This window comes from Suncus etruscus, chromosome 4, assembly GCF_024139225.1.
Source record: "Suncus etruscus isolate mSunEtr1 chromosome 4, mSunEtr1.pri.cur, whole genome shotgun sequence".
Lineage (NCBI taxonomy): Eukaryota > Metazoa > Chordata > Mammalia > Eulipotyphla > Soricidae > Suncus > Suncus etruscus.
In genome coordinates this window covers 24,471,792-24,477,476 of record NC_064851.1, presented here as the reverse complement: position 1 = coordinate 24,477,476, position 5,685 = coordinate 24,471,792, and positions in this window count along the sequence as shown.

The window sequence follows — 5,685 nt, the reverse complement described above, 5'->3', positions numbered from 1 at the left end:
TAGTATCATACAATTCAATATTACATTAAAAATATCATGAACCATAATCAAAATGGGTTTGTCCCTGCAATACAAGGATAGTTCAATATAAGCAACTGAATATATATATATCCATATACTACCTTAATAGAATAAAGGATAAAAATTGGTCATCTCAACAGATGCATTAAAAGCCAAACCTGAAGGCATTACACTATTGAATTTCAAAATATGCTAAAAAATATAATTAATCAAAAGAAAATAGTACGAGCATGAACACAGACACAAAAACTAAATAATAGAATATAGTGCTCAGAGATAAATCCATCCATTTTGGCAAATTGAAATTTAACAGTTATCAAAAACATACAATGGAGAAAGGACAGCTCCTGCTCAAAATTACTATCCTCAAGGAACTCAAATTAAAACCATACTGCAATTCCCCCCTCACATTTGTGAGAAAAGCCTTTAAAACAAGACACAAGTAATTAGTAGCCTGAAATATTTATTAATAACTTCTTCCAAATAAATTAACAGGAAATAATTCACTACATAAATACATGATTGAGTACTGCTAAAAACTAAAGCTAGGATAGTATGTATAAAGTCACAATATTCAATCAATTTTTTGAATATTTTTCAGCTTTAGTAAAAGTGGGGAGAAACAAGGTAGAAGACAATAGAGAAGTAGTATAATTTAGAAATATTTTAACTAAATTATTTGAATACAACTTAAATAATAATAAACTTGATAACAAATTCTAAAGTGTTTCAATGCTAATTACCAAAATACAATAATTCATGATGGGGTCAAAAAGAAGGGAAACAATTCAAGATTGATTTTTTAATTGAAGTTGCATTGTATTATTGCATTATATAAGACCATCAGGTGTGCACCACTGAAAATCAATAAATACGTATGTTACTTTTCTTCACTAGTAGAAGTTGACTTTTATCTTTTTACCATACAGTTGGCCAATTTGGTTCCTCTATGGTCACCCCTCATTCACCTTCCCTTATATGCCCAAATAATAATAAAAATGACCCTGCATATTGAATAGTATCTTCGCTTTATTGATAAGACAATAGAAACTCAGACTTAACAAATAAACTACCAAAATGCTTATAGTTAGTAAGCTGCAAAGGCAAATCTAAGCAATGTCTAAGGCCAATTTGTCAATTTGATGGCATATCAGACCAATGTGGTGACAAAACAAATCTGAAATCTGGCAATGAAAACAGCACTTTGGCAAACCATTCCCCAATGATTCTCTGGATTACTCTATCCCAAATGTCCTCCCACATATCAACTGCTTTCTGAGTTTCTAAAATAAAAAGCCCTGGCTCTATTTCCTAAACTTCTGGCTTGATTTGTTTGGAGATAAATATAGGGAAGATTTTTGTTTTACCTAGGTTTGAAACAATTCAAAGACATCAGATTTTTTAAATGCAAATAAAAAAGAAAATGAAACTAGCACACCTTTCTGAGACATAAAGGTAAAAAGTGGATGGCTATGATGGGAAGACAAGACTGACTCTTGCCAGCACACCACTCTAAGCAGAGGAAAAATGCATTTTCTCAAGAAATCCATAACTTATAGTTCATTTGCAAAGAATATCTTTTTTCTGATACAACCTTAAATCAAATGACTTTTTGGGTTACCAAAGGTACCTCCAATTGAGCTATTGATTTAGTTTATTAATTACTAAGTGAATCCCAGTTTCAACACCCACTTAATAATTCACTTAGTAATTAAAAATCACACTTCTTGTATAATATATAGATTGCTAAGCTCTACTTGTGCCTAATGATTCAGAATCTCGGGGATCTATAAATCATCTTATAAACTCCCCCCTAATTTTTTTTTGCACCAAATCCAATATTGGTTTGAGAACCCATATCTTAGAATCAAGTTTTAATTAAAGTTCCTAAGACTTTTTCATATTCCCTCTATTGGAAACTTTCATTGAAGTTTCACCTGTGAATTTGTATGCACTTTATATCTCTAGCAACAAATGCACATTTTTCATTACAGAGGTCAGGAGGACAGCCATGTAGAGCCTCTAAAAACTATAAATATGGCCTAAAATATTGGCATGTAAGTATAAAGAAACATACTAAATTTTATATTTTTAGATTTTATTTTATTTTACAGTTGCTTTATTAGATGTGAACATGCATAAGTATATCACATACTTTTATACAGATATAGAGATACACAAATTCATACAAGTTGTGAGAATATTTGAGCATGAACACGAGATCATCTGGAATCAAATCTAGGCATTGACACATATAAGTCATCTGCTCTGCAAATTGAACCACATCCCTAGCCTCCTCCTCTTCTTTTCTAGTCTTCATTTTTCTTCTCTTTCTCCTCCTCTTCTTCTTCCTCCACTTCTTCCTCTTCTTCCTAATCCTTTTCTTTTACTTCTTCCTTTCTTCCCCCTTTTCTTCTTACTCTTATTCTTCCCCTTCTTCCTCTACTTCCGCTTCTTCTTCCTCCTCCTCTTCTCACTCTTCTTCCTTCAACTCCTCTTAATATTATTCTCTTCCTGGGTCTCTGGGACACCAGTGATTCCTATGTTGTTTCTCAAAGAGTTTATAAAAGACTTCTATTTTCATCTGTTCATTTTCTTTGAGTAGTGTATCTATTGTTTGACCATTTGCTTTAAGGTTCTACTCCAATCCTTCTGCTGTATGGAGTTCTGCATCCCATCCTCCAGATTACTGACCTCGTCCTCAGTTGCTGTTACTCCTTTGAAGATGCTTTCCATTGAGGTTTTTGTTTCATTTACTGAGTTTTTTCAGATCTGTTATTTCAGTATGAAATGTTCTGATTTCCATCTTCATATCCATTTGATTATTATTCGTGTTCCATTCCACTTGAGCTATGCTTTCTTTGAGCTCCACGAACATCCTCTATATTTCTTCTCTACACACCTTATCTGAGAGGAACGTAGCTGCCTGGTACTTCTCAGGTCATCGGAGCTGCCATTTTCATTCTCTATATATGGAATTGTTCTGCATTGTTTCCCCATTGTCACGCTTGTAGTGTGGTTTTTACTGTGTGCTGTGGAGGGGTTCATGGGTTAGATGCGCATTGCCATAGAGTGAAGCGAAGGGGCTGATCTCCTCTGGCTCCACCCGTATTGGGGTGTTGGACCCTGAAGAGATTATGTGCACTGGTGTCTTCTTGGCTGCCTCACACAGAAAAGGGGGCAGGGAGCAAGGCAAAAGTCCTTTATAAGGGTTCTCTTGTGCCCAAACAGACGGCGGCAGGAATCAGGCCCTACGTTTATTGGGTGGGGACATCTTACCGGGTTTGGGCCCTGAAGAGATTATGTTCGTTGGCATCTTCTTGGCTGCCTCACACATAAAGCCACATACTAAATTTGAAAGATAAATACATTGTAAACATATCATTAACTTTATACCTATTTTATGATTAACTAAAATTTTGGATACATTAGACAAAATAAAATACATTATTGAGATTAAATATGTCTTTAATTCCTCAATATAACTTCTAAACAGTAAACTACATTTTAATCATGAAATTACATACTATTTAACATTGCACAGTATCGAATGACATGTATATCTAATGATTTTTATTGTTTTTTAATCATACTCTATTCGGCAGTGCATTGTCCATATATATATATATATATATATATATATATTGGTTTTTGGGCCACACCCGGCGGTGCTCAGGGGTTACTCCTGGCTGTCTGCTCAGAAATAGCTCCTGGCAGGCACGGGGGACCATATGGGACACTGGGATTCGAACCAACCACCTTTGGTCCTGGATCGACTGCTTGCAAGGCAAACGCTGCTGTGCTATCTCTCCGGGCCCTGCATTGTCCATATTTAATGAGAGGTGTTGTAAAATACTCTAATGGTCATTTTATATGTCAGATTGAGAGTGGATCCTGGATGCAGCTCCCACTATGTGCCTGTCTCCTCTGGATCTAGCACAAAGTGTGGGCATCTAACAGATGTTAATGAACAACTAAATCCACTTTCTTTGATCAGACTACTAATTATGGAGCACAAATTCTAACCTAGGTTGCATGACTTCTGCTCCAATAAGCTATCCATGTCATCTCATTTCCTTACACCCTTTCTTAAAGATTAGCACAAGAAGCAAATTGAAGCAAAACTCAAATCAGTTCAATTTACTACTCATTAGCAGTTTTTATGAAGACTGGTTATAGAAGAGATTGAAACTCAAAGCTAATGTGACATTTTGAATTATCTCAGGTTGTCACTTTTCCATGCTGAGCTTCACTCTCATTAGGAAAAGTAATCAAGAGCTGAGTCTATTATTATACTATGTCCCTCCCTGTTATTAGAGCTTAGCACTCTGAGGTATCTAATGCTAAGCTTTTCTCACTGGCAAAAAAAAATTACTTATTCAATTTTTCCCTGATTCATGTTTTTGGGACTTTCCCTCTTTTTAATAATACTTCCAAAGCCTGTCAATTAGATATACATATATCTTTTTTTTTTCAAAAGTAGTTGCTTCATAGCTTAATGAATATATTCATATTCCTTACAGAGACATCCTATTATGTATTTGATTTCTTATGGTAATTCAAGAAAATTCATAGTTTAGGCAGAGTTCTGAGAAAATTATTTGTTTATATAACATAAATTTGACATTAAGTAACACTTGATTTTAAATTTAATATATTTTAAAATCCACAGGTATGTGTCAGATACAGTGAGTTTTCTCACTGTGTAAAGTATCTATAATATATTTTATTATTTTTTTTTTTTTCAGTTTTGAGCAAGATGGTTTTTATTTATTAAACAGCCAAACAAACAAGGTCCCTAAGATCATTCCTGTTCCCTCACTCCTTTTAGTGTACTCTAATTGACAATTAGCTCCGTTCTGGTTGTTTTCAGATTTTTTGATGTATGTCATTTTTCACTGATGTGAAATATCACAATGCTGATTTGATTTGCATTTCTCTAATTTTGGGGGAAGTATCTGCTCATCTTTACCCCCATTTTTGAATTTGATTGTTGGATTTTTTGTTATTAATTTAGAGTTTAATAGATCTTGTATAGATCTAATTGTCTGATGTATAATGTGCAAATGTTTTCATTTTTTTTTTTTTTAATTTTTTTTTTTATTTAAACACCTTGATTACATACATGATTGTGTTTGGGTTTCAGTCATAAAAGGAACACCACCCATCACCAGTGCAACATTCCCATCACCCAAGTCCCAAATCACCCTCCTCCCCACCCAACCCCCGCCTGTACCCTAAACAGGCTCTACATTTCCCTCATACATTCTCAATATTAGGACAGTTCAAAATGTAGTTATTTCTCTAACTAAACTCATCACTCTTTGTGGTGAGCTTCCTGAGGTGAGCTGGAACTTCCAGCTCTTTTCTCTTTTGTGTCTGAAAATTATTATTACAAGGGTGTCTTTCATTTTTCTTAAAACCCATAGATGAGTGAGACCATTCTGCGTTTTTCTCTCTCTCTCTGACTTATTTCACTCAGCATAATAGATTCCATGTACATCCATGTATAGGAAAATTTCATGACTTCATCTCTCCTGACAGCTGCATAATATTCCATTGTGTATATGTACCACAGTTTCTTTAGCCATTCGTCTGTTGAAGGGCATCTTGGTTGTTTCCAGAGTCTTGCTATGGTAAATAGAGCTGCAATGAATATAGGTG